The sequence below is a fragment of the Falco cherrug genome, assembly GCF_023634085.1.
Source record: "Falco cherrug isolate bFalChe1 chromosome W unlocalized genomic scaffold, bFalChe1.pri SUPER_W_unloc_1, whole genome shotgun sequence".
NCBI classification, from domain to species: domain Eukaryota; kingdom Metazoa; phylum Chordata; class Aves; order Falconiformes; family Falconidae; genus Falco; species Falco cherrug.
The window spans coordinates 5,950,329-5,971,547 of record NW_026599288.1 but is presented as its reverse complement, the minus strand read 5'-3'; the positions used below and the strand labels follow the sequence as shown (position 1 = coordinate 5,971,547).

The 21,219-nt window shown below is 41.7% G+C and overlaps 1 protein-coding gene across 11 annotated transcripts in view; it reads right to left on the bottom strand.

Moving 5' to 3' along the window:
- LOC129734877 (spindlin-Z) overlaps positions 1-21,219 on the bottom strand; it is a 101,123-nt gene that overhangs the window by 57,059 nt on the left and 22,845 nt on the right. The gene's annotated exons all lie outside the window — the stretch shown is intronic.

The following is a 21,219-nucleotide window of genomic DNA, read 5'->3' as shown; positions in this document are numbered from 1 at the left end:
GGAAATTAAACTTAAAATTTTCATAAAATTAGTACTCTGAGTTCCTTACATGTCAGTTTCACACTGAAAGTTCTAAAGGCGTTCAGATAATCTCATTTTATTCCTCTTTATTTTAAGATCAATTGATATACTTTGAGAACATCTTGAACAAATGAGAAACTACTAAGTCACTTCAAAATATTTCAGTATGACTTCTGAAAGTCAGCCTTTTTAATAACAGTTTGGTGAACCAATTCTAAAACCACTACTTTGTTCTTACATATAGCAAATAAAACACAGGTAGCTTTTTTTGATCCAAACTGACACATCCAGAACACATTAAGCCTTTACAGACTACCAATATCTTTTAGAAAAGCATCACAGCCTATCAGTTTGGAACAGATTGCCCCCACACCTGACTGCACAAGTCACCAACAGCTCAGTTGCAGGTTTCATTTAAAGAACATTCTTCTGATTAGCCATCAACTACAACTACTCACCAGCCCAAGTGTTTTGCTTACAAAAAAACCAAAACACCCAAAACCCCTCAGTGTGTTTTCTTTCTTAGGTCAGAACACACATGTTTTTCACATTGTTTTTCATAAGAAAAACAATAAGCAAGTTAGATGAATACTTTGTATGATAGAACACCGTTCTAACTATTTTGGAGCATTTCACACAAGACAGGTTAAATGATAGATTAAAACCAGCAAGGCCTACAAATTGTCAGTCATCATACAAGTTTTAATGATAATAGTACAATCATGCTATCAGGGTAAGGAGGAAGACACAATATCAAGACAATAAAATAGAGCTTCTTTTTTTTCCCCAGCATAAAGGCAAAAGAGGGGAAAAACCAGCATGTACACTCAGAGCACAGATTATGCAGTTTTCCTCATGAACAACTTTAATCCCCTCTGTAAACCCTTAATTGTAAACCACATGAGACTATTCTTCCATGAACAAAGTAATTCTGAAAGGAAATATGTCAGTTGAAGAGATTTCTTAGTATGTAATATTTTTATTTCTATAACTCAATTCAGAATTGCTGATATACATTTCAGCTGTAGTATAATAATTTTGACACTAACAAGCTGGATGAGGCAGGTCTGATATTTAGATTCCCTAATTCTTATCACATGAATGGAATGGGTGACCCTATGCAAGTCTTCTGTACACCCCCCTCCCCCCAAGACAATCAATGTTAAAATATCTTCTAAATAACAGGGGGGAATATAAAAATATACACCTGCTTTTAGTTTGTGTTGGACATTTTCACTTTCCTGAGGTATGAAAATTCAGCAACTCAAATTCCAAATGTGCATGAAAGTATCCTACAGACTCATCTGGCATACCAATTACTAAGAACTTTTATTCCCCCTAACATTAGGATTTAGTAGGAGTAGTAACATCTGACATCTGGGAAGAGAGATTATAGTAAACTAGCTCTGCAAACACAAAAATTATTTACAACTGACAACCACAACGAGCAATATATTTAAATGACGGATTTATTAGTTGACAGACCCCAAATCAAGCACTACTTTCCCTCTCCTCTGATATCCTCTACAGCTTATCCTCTTATCCATAGATTTATTGTTATTTGCCTAGAAGTGTACAGAAATGAGCAGTACTGGTATACAAACTGTGCACAGGTATGTGTATATATATTTATATATAAAAATAAAACTGCAAATTACATTTACTCTAAGATGCTATATTGATGTAACTGTAGATTATTAAAAAGAAAGTTAAAATAATCCAAAATTTGTACAAACCATCTCTTGTTGAAAGGGTGTCTATACAACTGACTCTTGTTGACAGTGGGACTATAAATGCTGTACCATTACTGCTAAAAGGAAAGAAAAAAGTGCTACCTAAAGTTTATCTGCTTTTCTTTACGTTTAATATGAAAATATTTAGAGAAGCAATGCACTGTATACAGATATTTTCAGTATAGCCAGCATAATAAAATACATTCTACCACCACCAAAGTTAAAACATCTTAAAAAGCGAAGCAAGAAGAAAATCAGACCAGATTATATTCAGATAAATACAGGCCTTTATACTCAGCACATGCATATACTCAATGAATTCTAGGGATCAGAATATAATATTTCATAATGATCCTGAAACTGAATGAAAAAGTTCAAATATTTTTGTAAACTTTAATCTTTCAACTTTGTTTCAACAATATCGAATGCAAGAGAAAGTATATTACATTTTATTTTTAATAAAAAATTTAGCATAAACAAATGGATAAATTTATAACATAAAACTATGAAAATCAATATAACTTAGGAGTTCTAAAACCCCCCAAAACACATACTGGAAGAACAATTATTAACAGTAATATTCAATTGAGCAATTATCCCAAGATTCCCCCTCCCCCGCTCCCCCCCTTTAGGTATGTCCTGGTTTCAGCTGGGATGGAGCTCACTTTCTTCTTAGTAGCTGGTGCAGTGCTGTGTTTTGGCTCTGATGTGAGAACAATGTTGATAGCACACTGATGGTTTTAGTTGTTGCTGGGTGATGTTTATACTAAGTCAAGGACTTTTCAGTTTCTCAGGCCTGGCCAGCCAGAGGGCTGGAGGGGCACAAGAAATTGGGAGGGGACACAGCCAGGACAGCTGACCCAAGCTAGCCAAAGAGGTATTCCATACCATATGGTGTCATGCTGGGTATATAAACTGGGGGAAGAAGGAGGAAGGGGGGGACATCTGGCATTTATGGTGTTTGTCTTCCCAAGTAACCGTTACGCCTGATGGAGCCCTGCTTTCCTGGGGATGGCTGAACACCTGCCTGCCCATGGGAAGTGCTGAATGAATTCCTTGCTTTGCTTTGCTTGCATGGCCTTTGCTTTACCTATTAAATTGTTCTTATCTCAACCCTTGAGTTTTACATTCCTTTCCGATTCTCCTCCCCATTCCTCTGGGTGAGGGGGAGTGAGCCAGTGGCTGCGTGGTGCTTGGTTGCCAGCTGGGGTTAAACCACAATAAGGTAATACTCAAAATGTTTTGGAACTAGGTAGGTAGCTTTACAAAGAACCTTCTGAATCAATAGTTTGAACAAGTTTTTTCTAAACCACCTTTTAGCACATGTCCTTAACTTAGCTCTGCTGAAGTTAGACATAGTACTTCCAGTGAAACATGAGGTTCATGATCGTGAAACATTAGTTTTATGAGAACACATGTAAATTGTAACCCTCAAAGACTGCATTTAAAGTTAATTTTTTAAAAAATGACAGAAATCCTGAAATTACCATTTCCTGTCTTTTGCAATACTTGTTCATCCCCTTGAATTAGCAAGATCTAGTTATTACTAAGACAAGCAATAGAGTTTGTTCCCTATTTCCACTGGATTTTCCTCATGATGTACATTGTTAAAGCACTCAGTCTTTCTCACTTCATTCAATGCAGCATTTAAGGGGTCTTATTTTTGCAATAGATATATTCTGAAATAATCACAGATGGAGTATATACTTAACTCAGCAGTAAAGGCAGCAGTAAGAACTTCATTAAAGTCAGTATTATAAAATAGTATTTTAATGAACTTGCTTAGTATTTTAAGTTTCAGGGGCTCAATGACCACACTCCTAACTTCAGAAGAGTATCACCTCACAAGACTAATTTTCACAACTCACATACTATATTGGAAAACTGTAATGAAAACACCAGTAGAGAGAGCATGAAAGCATAGGATTCTCACCCTCCCCAAATCACAAAGCACCTATTTCTGTTTCAAAAATCTTATTGTAGTTGAAGTACAAAAAACATTATTTCCACAGAAATATTATAGAATTTTTTTTAGCCTAGTCTGTAGCACCCTTATGCCTTCATAGATGGTTAAAGTGGGAGATACAAGGCATGAAAGTTAAGCGTGTTCTTGTCTGCATTACAGCACCCATCTGTCAATAGACTTAAACAAAAAAGCCCAGTAGGACATTTCCACCTTTCATGGAAAAAACCCCAAACGTAACAAAACCTCCAAACACAGAGTTATTACATTTGACACTGCAAACCTGGACAACTGCTCTAAATTACAGGAACACCACACTATACCCAATTCAAGGACCAAGAGTTTGGAGATATTTCAAAAGCTTTGTATTACTGGCAAAGAGATCAATTTGATGCTAATTCTAAGCACCCTACAACGAAGGGTAGAGTGTTTGCCTCAAACATTCACAGAAGTATACATTGCATTCTAAAAATAAATAAAATTCACATATGAAAACCACCATAAAATGTGAGATTTCCCAAATGTTTTCCAACTCAAAAACACTAGTGCCACATCACTGAAATTGACTGTCTAAGTTTAGCTGCCTAGAAATTAAGCACTGAAGGAGGTAAATTTTTCCCAGATATCAAGAACTACTTATTTGAAAGTTTAGGTATCTAGAATTGAAACTCTACTTTTTAGAAGCATACCAAGAAGGAACTTTTTCATGCACTTCTAAATCCTATGGCAATCAAATGATTACTTCAGACATTCTAGTAATCTAATCTACACTTGACATTTTGTTAGCCTTAAGAATACAGTAGAAATTCCATACCCAACATGAACATGGGATTTTGTCCTTAAAAAGTGGAAGCATTCATGCCTCCATAAGTGACATACAATATATGCAATTCTAAGGGAATCCTAAGAAAAGCACTGTATTTACAGGCATCAAAAATTTCACTCAGTGAGCCACTGGTGGAAACAAGAATGAACAATAAACTGTTGTATTTGGTTTAAGTGGCAAGGGTTTGGTAGCAGGGAGGGCTGCAGGGGTGGCTTTTGTGAGAAGATGCCAGAGGCTGCACCCATGTTGGACAGAACCAGTTTCAGCTGGCTCAAGGACAGATGCATCACTGGCCAAAGCTGAGCCAATCAGCAACATTGGTAACACTTCTGTGCAGAGGACCATGGTCACAGCCTCCTACAGGGCACATCTACTTGCTCCAGTGTGGGGTCCTCCATGGGCTGCAGGGTGCAATTTGCTCTACCATGGACCTCCATGGGCTGCAGGGGGACAACCTGCATCACCACAGTCTTCTCCATAGGCTGCAAGGGAATCTCTGCTCTGGTGCCTGGAGCACCTCCTCCCCCTCCTTCTTCACTGACCTTGGTGTCTGCAGAGTGTTACTCTCATATATTCTCACTCGTCTCTTCTAGCTGCTGTTGCGCAGCAGTTTTTACTCCTTAAATACGTTGTCACAAAGGTGTTACCAATATTGCTGATTGGCTCAGCTTTGGCCAGTGATGGGTCCATCTATGAGCCAGCTGGAACTAGCTCTGTCCAACATGGGTGCAGCTTCTGGCATCTTCTCACAGAAGCCACCCCTGCAGCCCCCCCCCTCCCACTACCAAACCCTTGCCACATAAATGCAATATAGATAGTAATTTCTGAGCGATCTCCCTGTCCTTATCTTAGCCCATGAGCATTTCGTCATATTTTTCTCCCTCTGTCCTGTTGAGAAAGGGGAGTGATAAAGTGGCTTGGTGTGCACCTGGCAACCAGCCAAGGTCAACCCACCAGAACTATCCAAGATAAATTGACTTGAGAGGACTCAACTGGCAGGGCAGCTGTTAGTCTGGTAGAGCCCAATAGCTATCTGAACATCTGTACACTGATAGCACAGATGTACCTCAAATACATTTTGGTTTATCTTTTTTTAAAATCTAGATTAAAGGTGGTACAGATAGCCTTTTTATAGCTGTCAAAACTAGACAGCGTGTACAGTAGTACAGCCTGTGTGGACTTCATTATTATTTTTTTTCCCTCTCAGTACTTTGCCACCAATCTTCATATCATCTTTTATCTACCTAAATGTGTAGACAGGCACTTTTACATAATACCATTGTCTTCATCTGCTGTTCAAGTATTCCCTTAGAAAGAATATAGGCCTTTCTTCCTTTGTAGAACCTTCTGCATGCGTAAACACAGTACTTTCATCCTATTCAAACACAATTTAACCTTTTAAGTATGTCTGAACACACCATAAGAGAACTGGCATTTATCTTCAGGTTTATGACAATCCAGGTTGTACCAGTTTAGATTTTCAACTTAATCTTCAGTGGGGCAGGAAAAAGCTTTAAGAACAAGATGTGTAAAGATTCTTAGTAAGAAAATGCAGAAATTGAAATCTGATCCACCAGAGATGTGGAAGTGTTCTCTTAATTTTCCTAAGTATAAAGTTAGGTAGGAATCTCAACCTGTGAAAAATTCTATTTATTAACTCACTGATCTCTCTTCTTTTAAATATAAAATAATAATAATAAAAAAACATTTCAACTTTATAAAAAATGCATTTAAGGTACAATTCAAAAACCAATCCCCAGAAATATAAAATTCAACCTCTTTGCATACAAATATTGCTTGATAAATAATAAAATAAAACCCCAAGCAAACAAAGAAAACCCCTACCATCCACAGCTTCTAAATTAATTCTAAATACTTCTTTTTTCTTCAAGAGTTTTATTCAACAGAAGCTTCCAGGAATTTTTTATATTGTTCTAAAGTATGTAACTAAATCATTAACATTTTTTTTCTTTCAATAGGATCCTTGGTGCTTTGCATGCACAATACATTACTATTTAATAAGAGTTAAATATTAAAGGCAGTCTTGCACACATTACATTCACTCTAGTCACATACCACTTTGAACTAATTATCTCCAAATTTAGAGCTCTGCTCTTCTGAAAGTCCATAACATTTAAAATATCTGGATTTTAACTGCTTTAGAGGTGAGATAAGCCTTAATGAGTGCACAACAGTGTCCATTAATACTGCATATATAGGTTACATTCTAAATCCGTAAGGGTACTTAGCCTTCTGCAAGTGTTCATTCCACGGCTCACAATACATCCAAGCACTCTCATTGAGGGTTTCAGGTTAAGTTGTCCTTGCCACTGACATTATCTATTTTGCCCGGCTCTGCCCACATCGATTACACACCAGTTTTCCTTTCAGATTGGCCAGGTCTCTCGACCTGCCAAAACCATTTGTCTTTAAACCATAGTTGTTAAAGCTATTTGTCTTTAAACCATAGTTGTTAAAGCTATCTGCCACTCCAGAATACTGAGTTCAAACAAAGCAAGAAGTCTTTCACTTTGCACCATTCCAACCCACTAGTGACTGATCTTACTATTTAAACTGTTCAGAGAAGATTCCCAAACCATCAAGAGAAAGAATCATTCCTTCTGCACAGCAGGGAACTGTGCAAACCTTCAGAAATATTACGCTTCAGTAAAATCTGTGAACGTTTAAACTTCCATAAAATATTCTAGAAGAGCTCCACAATAATCTTTCAAGTTGCAGTCTTATTTATGTATTAGAGAGATAAGTCACTAAAGTTAAGACAACACAAAATAACTTTTATACTTTTGTATTAGATACAACCAACAAATTAAAACACTTCTCTGAGCTTTAGGAACTTGCACAGCCACACCTGGATATAGCCGTATACACTAAAGCTGAGGGGCCTTCGCAATAGCACTGGAAATGCAGATGTACAAAAAAATCCAAACTAATTCCTTCCCCTCCCCAAGCAAACAATCTAATCAGAGGCCAGCTAATTTTTTCATTTGTGGAACTGCAAGAAAAATAAGACAAAGTACAGAAAGGGGATGACTAACATTACTTTCATCAGAAGAAATGTGTGCTTTTATAATGTTTTATCTATTTTTCATCCTTTGCTTTTCATATGAAATGCAGGAAGAATTTATTAGGAATGTAACCATTGACGGATATAACATTCAGACCAGTATTGTGTAGGAATTAGATTGTCTCTGTCCAGAGCTTTTCAAAGTTCTTGATCTCCCCTTGATGAATAGATAGAGGTGCCTGCAAAAAGGATGGATCATCTTGGCTGGTCCAGTTCAATAGTTTGCAAATTATGGCTTCTCCCATTGTGCTGAGCTTTGAATAAACTGGAGATACTTTTGGAACATCTGATCAGTCTTCTTCATTCTATTTAATTGTATGCTGCTCTGGATGTCCCTGCAATTCTTTAGATAAAGAAAAAAAGATCAAGAAAGTCCTATAACCTGCTATTGAAGGAACCATACCAGTTGTTACGGACTTTAAACACTAAACCTGAAGACATGCAGGGTAATTATAAGATAAATGACAGTGATAACACCACCACATGTTCACTAAACCAGACAAGCTATCAGTACGTCAACTGATGGTTACAATTAGATATAGGCATAGGATTCTGATGAAAGAAAAAAACCCTGGATATCAACACATAAAGGCAAAAAATAAAAGCACTGATACAAAACTAAAGTAATGAAAACAGTACAGAAAAATGAAAATATTGAGGTAATAGGAATGGGAATGGGGAATTACACATACATACCATATTCAGAGTGATGAGAGAGAGAAAAAAAAGGTCATTATAATTATAGGTTTCAAATTTAGTCTCATACTAAATAAAATTAGCTCTCCGAAATTCCCTCCAGGTTTCATGGGGAAAAGCGCTACTTGCTTGCAATTAAAAAAAAACAAACACCACCACCACAACAACAAAAAACCCCACAAAACCAAAAAAAGAAGAAAGTTAGGTTCTCCAAGATAATGTATCCCAAAAAAATTCAAAGTTTTGGTCTGGTTTGGAGGGCTGATCAACACTCATGCCAGTTATTAAACATTGGTCTAAATTAAAATAATTGAAATGTAATAGCTTCTTATTTCATCTGCCTCCCACATTAGCAACATTACAACCAGATTCAATATTATTTGGCTAATGGACTGAATAACATTTTACCATATACTTGCCCTATGAAGAATTTCTTGTTTCCCTTATTAGTCAAAAAGCACATACTGAAATTGAAAACAAGAATACAAAAAATTGAATCTGAAGTTTGGTATTAAAAACACACACATTGTCTGTTCCACTAAAAAGGAATCAGGCTATAGGAAAAACAGGAGAATTGGCTATTGCCAACTGAGCTTGCAACAACTTAATTTAAAGAGTAAAATGTACTTTTATCAACATATACTTTAAATTAAAACTCCAATTTCTAGTCATTTCCCTTCCAACAGTTGGGAAGAACTAGTGAAATATTTAGCTATATGCAAACCTTTAACAGTCATTCATTGCAGAATTATTTACGCCTTAGGTACAAGGACACTAAAGACATATGCACAGAGCATTTTTAAAGAATTCTTTCAGAGCTCTACTCCCTCATGCAGCATGGATGCATATTTATTCTGAAATGACTTGTCTATACCAACAGAACAAGGCTTAGGAAGGCAGGAATTCAACAGCTGAGTTTCAGTATTCCACCCTCTATGGAACCACTGTAAACAACAATAACAGTTTAGCCAACTAGCTTTAAAAAAAGCGGCAAAGTTTATCACTTATTTGGAAATATTAAGATGTGACTTCATTTCTATTCATCCCATTGCTACAATTCCTCGACATAACGTGACAGGACTCTATAAAGCACAATGAGTTTTTTAAAGCATCCGCATACTTACAGGTAATAAAAATCTGCTTGCTGAGTAAACCTTGTATATGTTACAACTTGCTGACTATTCATTTAATAAATAGAGTCCTCCATATTTTAAAAAAAATCTTAAACAATAACACCTTCGTCATCAACTTAAAGAAAAGATCTGGTATTTATTCAAAACCAAGAAATCTTTACCCATATAGCTCCACCCAAATACAAATCTTAATTCCAAAATAGAAAGGTACTCTTAACTCACACCTAATTGTTCACTCCAAGTTACCTTGCATTTAACAGCAGGAAAAGAACATGCACAGACACCAGGGTAACAAGCTGTCACAGGTTAGCACAATTGCACATTTTTGCATCATGGCAAATATGAAGCAGCTTAGTTTCTCATTAACAACAGGTAACCATCCTCCTCTTCCCCTGAACCCAACAACATGTGCACAAAAATAACTACTAACCAGGATATGATAGCAGTAGCTTATTATTATATAACCTATGTGTTTACTACCATTCTGTGGTAATGTATAATGTATTGGGTCTGACTGGAATGGAGTTAACTTTCCCCATTGCTGCCCTCATAGTACTATATTTTGCATTTGTAACTAGAAAGGTGTTGATACCACAACAATATTTTGGCTACTGCTGAGCAGTGCTCCATCGAGGCTGTCTCTCCGAGCTCCTACTCCCCCAAAGGCCAGAAGGCTGGGGGTGGGCAAGAGGTTCAGAGGGGACATAGCCAGAAAAGCTGACCCAAACTGACCAAAGAGATATTCCATATCATATGACATCATGCTCAGCAATAAAAGCTAAGTGGAGGAATTGAGGCATTCGTTATTAAGGCATTTTTCTTCTGAAGCAACCGCTATGCACACTGAGGCTCTACTTTTCCGGAAGTGGCTGGATATCACCTGCTGATGGGAAGTAGAGTATAAATCTTTTTTTTTTTGCTTCCATGCACGGCCTTTGCTTTTCTTTATCAAACTGACCTTATCTTGACCCACAAGTTTTTCATCTTATTTTCTGCCCCTGTCCCACTGAGGAGGGAGAGTGATAGAGTAGCTTGGTGGGCACCTGGTGGTCAGCCAAGGTCAACCCACCTCAGTTCTTTTTGGTGCCCAACGTGGGGTGTGAGACAATGGAAATTTTGAATTGAGTGTGCTATAGTTATAGTAGTTATTAAGTGGCAAGCTTCTGTGCATGTCATGGAGTTGCTATCTGCACCGCTTATCTCTTTGTTTTGATGAGCTTGGGAACATGTTAATACAAACAATGGCTATGCACTTTGCCCTGGCATTGATGCCTTACTGTGCTGGGGGAGCTTATCCTGTGAAGAAGATGAGGGAATACACCTGTCTCTTCCCATACAGGACTGATGTGGGTGGTTTTATTGCGCAGGCTCCTGAGGTCCTTGTTCACCCTTACGTGAGCTGTTTAATACTACTAATTAACATTGTCAGCCTATTGTTGGGTTTGTGGAATCTGGTGTTGTCCTGGCATAAGAGAAGACAATTTTTGGGTGAGGTGATACAGAAATGTGCCCCGAGGCAGTCGATCCCTGGGTGGCAGGGTGTGTGGAAGGATTTGGGCAGGTGCCTAGAGTGGTTATCACCTCCCATAGCCTGGGACTTTACACCTGAACAGGCAAGTAACCCTGGCAAACGGACGTGCCACCTGATAGAAGGGTGCCTTGCCCTATGAAAGCCAGCAGCTTTTAGCACTGTACTGGGGCTTGGCCTGGCCCTATCGAGCCACAGTTCAGTACTCTCAGAAGACTGTGGTTAAGACAGGGAGGGACCCAAACCGCCTCTGAGAATGCCATGATTGAGACTGGGATCCAAACTGCATCTAAGAGCACGACAGTTGAGATCGGGATCCAAACTACATCTAAGAACATGATAGTCGAGACAGGGACCCAAATTGCACCTGAGGACACCATGGTTGAGATAGGAACACAAACAAAAACTACGGTTATTGCCCCGGTAGTGAAAAGGAAACTGTGGGCAAGGAGGTCAACGGGTCCATACCACATCATTTTACTAATTGGGAGGTGGAGGAGAAAGGGTTTGATGGGGAAGCCAGTCCTTCAGCAAAGAAACAGGAGGAAGAAGTGAGAGAAATCACACAGGAGGGGAAACTACCCAGTCCTGACCTTGAAAAACTTTGAGACATGCAGAAAGACTGCAGCTGCCAGCCAGATGAGTGGATTGCTAGGAACTGGGGAACTGGCAAAGGAATTGGAAAAGAGGTAGGAATTTGCAGTCTCAGGGGGAGGCTCCTCTCCAGCATGAGGGCAAGATATCCATTCAAGGAAGATCATGCGAACTACCAAGGAAAGTGGACTACCGCCAATGAAGGCATCCAGCACCTGAGAAAATTAGTGGTGCTGGAAGTCATCTACAGTGATCTAGGCGATGACAAGGTCTCCAAATACCCAGACAACATCCTGTGTATACAGGCCATGTGGAGGAAGGTGGTCCAAAATGCACCAGCAACATATTCTAACAGCTTGGCAACAATGTGTTGCCCAGATACAGATACAGCAACTGTGGAGAGATCGTCTTCCTGGCCCCAAAACTTTGAAGAAAATCTCTGTTCCTCCTTGTCCCCATGGGCCAGCACCTTGGCTGTCAGGGGCACCCCATGGTGTTAGTCCCCTTCTGCACCGGTCAGAGGGAAAGGAAGCCCCAGGCTGGTTCTTCCTCTGTGACCAGGGGGAGGTCATGAGAAAGCGGGATGGTGAACCCACCTTTAAGCTGCAAACCCATGTATGCGAACTGAGAGGGAAGACAGCTGTTAAGAAGGGGCCACCCAAGGAGGCTGTCAACTTAGTTGCTGTAGAGACACAAGAAGGCAATCAACGCTCTCCCAAACACAGAACAACTGAAATCACCTCCCTTGATCCTGGTGAGGGGACTTCTGGTCTGGCACTGCAAGTGTCAGACAGTGAATACTGTGACCAGGAAGAGGAATAGAGGGACACTGCCTTCAGCCTGGAGGAGGAGAGGGATGACTGGGTATACTGGACCGTGTGGAATTGATAGCCTGGCACATCAGACCCACAGAAGCACAAGGCTTTGGTAGACGCTGGTGCACAGTGCATGCTGGTGCCATCAAGGTATAGGGGCATGGAACCCATCTGGATCTCTGGAGTGACAGGAGGATGCCAACAGCAGTCTGTATTGGAGGCTGAGGCGAGCTTAACAGGGAACAAGTGGGAGAAGCACTCCATTGTGACCAGCCCAGAGGCCCCTTGTATCCTTGGCACAGACTACCTCAGGAGAGGGTATTTCAAGGACACAAAAGGGTACCGATGGGCTCTCGCTGTAGCCACCACAAACACACAGAAAGTTAAACAGTTGTCTACCCTGCCTGGCCTCTCGGGCAATCCTTTTGTGGTGGGATTGTTGCAAGTTGAAGAATATCAAATGCTGATTGCTACCATGACAATGCACTGGCAGCAATATCGCACCAACTGAGGCTCCCTGGCTTCCATCCCTAAGCTGATTCATCAATTGGAGAACCAAGGAGCGATCAGCAAGACTCACTCACCTTTTAATAGTCCCATATGGCCAATGCAAAAGTCTGATGGAGGGGGGAGGTTAATAGTAGACTATTGTGGACTGAATGAAGTGAGGCCACCACTGAGTGCTGCTGTACTGGATATGCTAGAGCTCCAATATGAACTGGAGTCAAAAGCAGCCAAGTGATATGCAACAACTGACAATGCCAATGTGTTTTTTTTCTCAGTTCCTTTGGCAGCAGAGTGCAGGCTACAGTTTTCTTTCACTTAGAGGGGTATCTGATACACCTGGAATCGACTGCCCTGGGGTAGAAGCAGAGCCCTACCATTTGTCATGGATTAAACCAAACTGCACTGGAAAAGGGTGATACTCCTGAACAGCTACAAAACACCGATGACGTCAGCTTGTGGGGCAACAAAGCAGAAGTGTTTTAAGAAGGGAAAGGAATAATTCAGATTCTTCTGAAAGGTGGTTTTGCCATTAAAAAAAAAAAAAAAAAAAAAAAAAAGCCAGGTCAAAGGACCTGCACAGAAAATCCAGTTCTTGGGAGCGCATGTTGTCACATCCCTATCGATATGATCAATAAGATAGCAACTATGTCCCCACCAGCTAACAAGAAACACACACAAGCTTTCCCAGACCTTGTGGGGTTCTGGAGAATGCATGTTCCAGGTTATAGTCATCTTGTGAGCCCTCTCTACTGAGCAACCTGAAAGAACAACATTTTTGAGTGGGACTGCCATGGTTTAACCCCAGCTGGCAACTAAGCACCACAGAGCCACTCACTCACTGCCCCCCAAAGGGATGGGGGAGAGAACTGGAAGGGTAAAAGTAAGAAAAGTTGTGGGCTGAGATAGAAACAGTTTAATATTTGAAATAAAAAATAGTAATAATAATTTGTAATAAAAAGGAGAAAAAAAACCCAAAAACCTGAGAGACATAAAACCCAAGTGATGCAACTGAAAACAACTGCTTACTGCCAACTGACTAATGCCCAGCCAGTCCCCAAGCAGTGGCTCCCTCACCAACCTCCCCTGTAGTCTTATTGCTGAGCATGACATTGTATGGTATGGAATATCCCTTTGGTCAGTTGGGGTCAGATGTCCCAGCTGTGTCCCCTCCCAATTTCCTGTGCACCCCCAGCCTCCTCACTGGTGGGGTAGGTTGAGAAGCAGAAAAGGCCTTGACTCTGTGTAAGCACTGCTCAGCAATAACAAAAACATCCCTGTATTATCAACACTGTTTTCAGCATAAATCCAAAACATTGCTCCATACTAGCTACTATGAAGAAATTTAACTCTATCCCAGCACATTCTCCACCCCTTAATCCATACCATTTACATCATGCTCAGGTCCAACACTATCCAATACATCCTCATTAACTACCACCCCCTTCCCATCCTTTGGTATATACACAGACAAAAATTTAAAGGTATATCCATTACCATCTCCACTCCTGGTCCCTTTGGATTAGGCTATAAGGTTTAACATTGCAATGAACTCCTCCTCTTGCCTCTTGCTTGGCTAGCAGCGAGAGGTTCCTGCTTTAATACCTTTGACATATGGATGCCACAATAGCCATTAAAGAGCTCAAATCACAGATTATTTTCACCCAGGATTAAATCACCTTGAGGTACACACTGGACTTCCCCATCCTCCAGCATTATCCACCAAGTGCATCCAGGTCCTTGAGCAAAAGCAATCCCACAAATAAGTTTGCCTTCACCCAAGGAAGGAATAACCCAGACTGTTTTTCCCAACAAGCTCCTTATATGTACTGCAAGGACCTTATCTTCTTTCACAGTACATAGGATTTTTGTTTGGGCAGGACCAGTTTGACTAGCAGATCCTCTACAGCAGGGGTCCTCCAACTACGGCCCGCGGGCTGGATACGGCCCCCCAGGGTCCTCAATCCGGCCCCCGGTATTTACAGAACCCCCCCGCCGGGGGTTGGGGGGGGAAACCAAGCAGCCGCAGATGACTGCCTGCCACTGCATCCGCGCCGGCCCCCTGGTTAAAAAGTTGAGGACCCCTGATCTACAGTTAAGTAACCAGGTAGCTTCTGCTAATTGTGTAACCCAATGCTTGATTGTCCCAGCACCCATTGCTCTCAGTGTAGTTTTTAAACAGTCTGTTACATCTTTCAACTTTCCTGGAGGCTGGGTACATGATAGGGGATGTGATATACCCAATGAACACCATGTTCCTTGGCCCAGGTTTTAACAAGGTTGTTTCAGAAATGAGTCCCATTGTCTGACTCAATTCTTTCAGGGGTGCCATGTTGCCATAAAACACCCTTTTCAAGGCCCAGGATAGTATTCTGAGCAGTGGCATGGGTCACAGGGTATGTTTCCAGCCTTCCAGTGGTTGCTTCCACCATTGTAAGTACATGGTGCTTGCCGTGGTGGGTTTGTGGTAGCGTGATATAAACAATCTGCCAGGCTTCCACTTTGCTTGTTTGATAATGGCACATGCTTTATGTTCACGGATAACCTGTTCAATGGCATCAATAGTCAAGTCCATCCCTTGATCACAAGCCCATTTGTATGTTGCATCCCTTCCTAGATGTCCTAATGTGGTATGGGCCCACTGAGCTATAAATAGCTCACCCTTATGTTCCCTGTCCAGATCCACCCGAGTCTCTTCAATTTTAGCAGCCTGGTCCATCTGCTCATTGTTTTGATGTTCTTCAGTGGCACGACTCTTGCATATGTGAGCATCTATGTGATGTACTTTCACAACCAGGTTGTCTACCTGAGCAGCAATATCTTGTCACAATGTAGCAGCCCAGATGGCTTTGCCTCTGTGCGCTTGGTTGGTCTGCTTCCATTGCTGTAGCCACCCCTGCAGGACATTTGCCACCATGCATGAGTCAGTTTAAAGTACTGGCCATTTTTCTCATTCAACAACATCTAAAGCCAGCTGGCTGGCTTTCACCTCTGCAAATTGACTCAATTCACCTTGTCCTTCAACAGTTTCTGCAACTTGTCATATAAGACTCCACACAGCAGCGTTCTACCTTCAACGTTTTCCTACTATATGACAGGATCCATTTGTAAACAGGGCATATTCCTTTTCATTTTCTAGTAATTTATTATACAGTAGAGCCTCTTTAACACCTGTCACCTCCTCCTCTGGTGACATTCCAAAATCTTTGCCTTCTGGCCAGTCCATGATCACTTCCAAGAATTCTGGGCAGTTGAGGTTTCCTATTTGAGCTCGCTGTACAATCAGTGTGACCCACTTGCTCCAAGTAGCATCAGTTCCATGACATGTAGCAGGGATCCTCCCTTTGAACAACCAGCCGAGCACAATCAATCAAGGTGCCAAAAGGAGCATTACTTCAGTACCAACTACTTCTGAAGCAGCTCACGTGCCTTCATATGCTGCCAATATTTCCTTTTCAGTTCGAGTGTAACAGGCTCCAAAACCCTAGAGGTCAACCTCAAGTCTCACCTGGTGCTTTCTGCCAGAGACTCCAGGTGGGACTGTTATCCCCAGCTGCAGCGTAAAGCACATTTTTCACATCTTGTCCTCTCCAGACTGGCCCAAGGGCTACCGGCACAAACTATCTCCCCTTTAATTTGCTCAAAGGCTTGCTGCTGCTGCTGCTGCTCAGGGCCCCAGAGTCATTCTTCTTCCAGGTCGCTCAGAAAGGGCTTACAATCAGGCTATAACATGGAATATGCATTCTCCAAAAAACCTAAGAAAGCTTGTGTTCCTTTTTTGTTAGTTGGTGAAGACATAGCTATTATTTTATTAATCACATCCATTGGGATATGATGACGCCCATCTTGCCATTTTATTCTTAAAAACTGAATTTCCTGTGTAGGTCCTCTGACCTTACTTTGCTTTATAGCAAAACCAGCTTCCAAAATAATCTAGATTATTCTCCCCTTCTAAAACATTTCCTCTGCTGTGTTGCCCCACAAAATGATGTCAAACTGCAGGCATTCAGGAGCTTTGCCTTGTTCCAATGCAGTCTGTATCAATCTTTGATAAATAGTAGGACTGTTTCCATCCCAAGGCAATCAATTCCAGGTGTACTGATACCCCTCCATGTGAAAGCAAACTGCAGACTGCACTCTACTGCCAAAAGAACATAGAAAAAAGCATTTGCAATATCAATTGTTGCATACCATTTGGCTGCCTTTGACTCCAGTTCATACTGGAGCTCTAGCATGTCTGGTACAGCAACACTCAGTGGTGGTGTGTTTTTGTTCAGTCCTTGATAGTCCACTGTTAGCCTCCACTCTGTTAGATTTTTGCACTGGCCACATGGGACTATTAAAGGGCAAGTGAGCCTTATTGATCACTCCTTGACTCTCCAGACAGCGGATCAGCTTATGGATGGAAATCAGGGAGTCTCGATTGGTGCAATATTATTGCCAGTGCACTGTCATGGTAGCAATTGGCACCTGCTTTTCTTTAACTCACAGCAACCTCACCACAGATGGATCCTCTGAGAGACCAGGCAAGCTAGACAGCTGCTTAAATCTTCTCCATACTCAAGGCAACTATACCAAAAACTCACTGCTACCCTTTTGGGTCTTTGAAGTACCCTCTCCTGACATAGTGTATGCAAAGTATCCATGGAGACTCCAGACCTGCCACAATGGAATGCTTTTGCCACTCATTCTCAGTTAGGCTTACCTCAGCCTCCAACACAGACAGTTCTTGGGATCCTTCTGTCTGCTCCAGAAATACAGATGGATTCTGCCCCTTTGTAATCTGATGGTATTAGAGTACACTGTGCACCACTGTCCACTAGAGCTTTATACTCCTGTGGGGCTTGTACCAGGTCATCAAACCCATACAGTCCAGTAAACCCAGGTGGCCAGAAAGAGCTAAAAGGCCATTATACAGCCATTATCACCTACAGATTGCTGTCTCCTCTCCTACAACCATCATCATTGCTTATTGGTTGTCTGCTAGTTTCATCAGAATCTGCTCATGGAAATGGTATAGACCAAAGTTGCAAGTTAGAAGGTATAAAAACCATCAGCTTATCCAAAAAGCTTTTGAAGCAGATCCAACAGCAGCTAGACTGCTGAGGCTTTCATGCTTCCCAGTGTCATACAGGGGATGCCTGCACCATGATGGAGGAGGAAGGATGAACACTCTCACAAACAGCTAGGTAACAATTTTTCTCATAGGTGTATGACTTAAGAGTTACAGGTTAGAAGTTATGAAACCTGGTGACTTACATGGTGAATAAGTGAATTTGTGTGATAGACTAGTCTGTGTAACAGGAACCGAGACCTTGCTTGTAATGTTTGTTTCTTTATTTTATGAGCTCATATAAGAAATAAAGTTTCATTTACAGAGTACGTTGTCCTGTATATTTGAGTGATCCAAAGGGACTGTGACAAACTGTGGCAAGACATAGCTGCCTAGGTAGAAAAATATTGCTGTGAAGGTACAGCATGGGGATGCTCACATGCCCAAGAACCATACCACTGAAGAACATCAAAACAATGAACAGGTAGACAAGGCTGTCAAAATTGAAGTGGCTCAGGTGGACCTGGACTGGTAGTGTAAGGGTGAGCTATCTGTAGCTGAACAGGCCCACAAAACATCGGGACATCTAGGGAGAGATGCAACATACAGATGGGAGAGCAGTGGACCTGACCATGGAGACCATCATGCAGATCATCCACAAATGTGAAATGTGCTCCAATCAAGCAAGTAAGATGAGTAAAGTCTTCCTGGAATAGAGGGCAGTGGCTGGGTTTTCGATATGGCGACGCTTGGCAAATTGACTGCATTGGATCACTGCCATGAACATGCCAAAGCAAGCGCTACATACTCACCATGGTGGAAGTGAATACTGGGTGGCTAGAAACATACCCTGTAAGCCATGCCACTTCCCAAAACATCATCTTAGGGCTTGAAAAGCAAGTTCTGTGGCAACATGCTACTCCAGAAAGAATTGTCAGACAGTGGGACTCCTTTCCGAAATAACCTTATAAACTCCTAGGCCAAGAAACATGGCATTGATTGGGTGTATCACATGCCCAATCACCCACAAGCTTCCAGAAAGACTGAGAAATAATGAAGTGTTAAAGACTATACTGAGAGTATTGGGTACTGGGATTTAAATTTAACAGAAGCCAGGGAAGAAGGGAAGTGGCTGGGGAAGGCAGTGTGGCTTGGGAAAAGGCAAGCCCATTCATAGGACTGTCTTTGCTCAAGGACCCGGGTGTCCATGAGAAAGGATGGGAAGTGTGCCTCAACAAGATTTAACCCTTGGGGAAAATAATGTGCGATGAGAGTTGTTGTAGGAAGCAGCATAGCAGGGACTGTCTGAACTGATGGAGAGTGAGCTTCACAAGGAATTGGGAGAGTGCAGCAATGACCCAAACTAAGCTGGTGTTTGTGCCCAGCAACTGAAGATGCTGCTTCTCCTATCTTAAAGCAACCACCTTAACAGATGGGGCCCAAGTCATAGCCTGTACTTATGAACATTTGCAGGAACAGTGGAAACCCACGGAATAGGAAAATAATATCTATCAGTTAAGGGACAGGGGATAGTAGTTAATGAGAATATGTAAGTCCATATGTTGGGTATAAATTAGCTTAAGTATATAGTATAAAGTTGGAAGCATTGGTAAGAGGGGGTTTCCAGAATGAGAAATAGATGCAAGGGGATGGTAAGAAGATAGTAAATGTATCTAATTATGTTGGACCTAGAGCATGACATGAATGGTATTGAATAAACAAGTGAAGATTGTGTTGAGTCTGGCTGGGATGGAGTTAACTTTCCCCAAAGAAGCCCTCATAGTGCCATGCTCTGTATTTGGAGCTCCACCAATGTTTTGGCGACAACTGACTAGAGCTTACAAAGCATCAAGGCTGTCTCTCCAAGCACCCTCACACACACAAAAGGTCAGGACAGCCTACCCAAACTGACTAAAGGGATATTTAATACCATATGACATCATACTCAGCAATAAAAGCTAAGAGAAAGGGTGTGGGGGAGTACATAACCTTTATTAAGACATTTGTCTCTGAAGCAACCACTACAAATACTGGGGCCCTACTTCAAATATTTCCAACTGAAAGGAACCTACAATGATCATCTTGTCCAACTGCCTGGCCACTTCAGGGTGCACCAAAACTTAAAGCATGTTATTAAGGGCATTGTCCAAGTGCCTCTTAAACACCGACAGGCATGGGGCAACTACCACCTCTCTAGGCAGCCTGTTCCAGTGTTTGACCACCCCGTCAATAAAGTGTTTCCTAATGTCAAGCCTGAGCCTTCCCTGACACAGCTTTGACCCATTCCCACACATTCTGTCACTGGATCCCAGGGAGAAGAGCTCAGCACCTCCCTCTCCACTCCCTCTCCTCAGGAAGCTGTAGAGAGCAATGAGGTCGCCCCTCAGCCCTCTTCTCTCCAAACTAGACAAACCCAAAGTCCTTGTCTGCACCTCATAGGACATGCCTTCCAGCCCTTCCACGGGCTTTGTTGCCCTCCTCTGGATGCAATCAAGGATCTTCACATCCTTTTTCAGTTGTGGTGCCAGAACTGCACACAACACACAAGGTGAGGCCTCACCAATGTTAGATACAGAGGGATAATCACCTCTTTAGACCAGCTGGTTATGCTGTGCTTAATGCCCCCCAGGGTGCAGTTTGCCCTCTTGGCTGCCAGGGCACTGCTGACTCCTATTGAGCCTGCTGTTGACCAGCACCCCCAGATCCCTTTCTGCAGGGCTGCTCTCCAGCCACTCCTCTCCCAATTTATACTTGTGCCCGGCATTACTCTGTCCTAGGTGCAGAATCCAGCATTTGGACTTGTTAAATATCATCCCATTAATCATTACCCAATGCTCCAATCTATCTAGATCCCTCTGCAAGGCATCTTGTCCCTAGAGAGAGTCAACAGCACCTCCCAGTTTAGTATCCTCAGCAAACTTGCTAATGGTGCATTCAACTCCTGCATCCAAATAATTGATAAAAACATTGAGCCAAAATGACCCTAGAATTGAGCCCTGAGGAACACCACTGGTGACTGGTCACCAGCCAGATGTAGTCCCATTCACTAAAACCCTTTGAGCCCTGCTGTTCAGACAGTTCTTCACCCAGTGTATCGTGTACCTGCTCATCTCACAGTTGGACAACTTGTCCAGAAGGATGGTGTGATGGACAGTATCACAAGCCTTACTAAAATCCAGAAAAACTACATCCATCACCTTCACTTCATCCACTAGACAGGTGACCTCATCATAGAAGCATTTCAAATTAGTTAGGTCTTGCTGGGAAG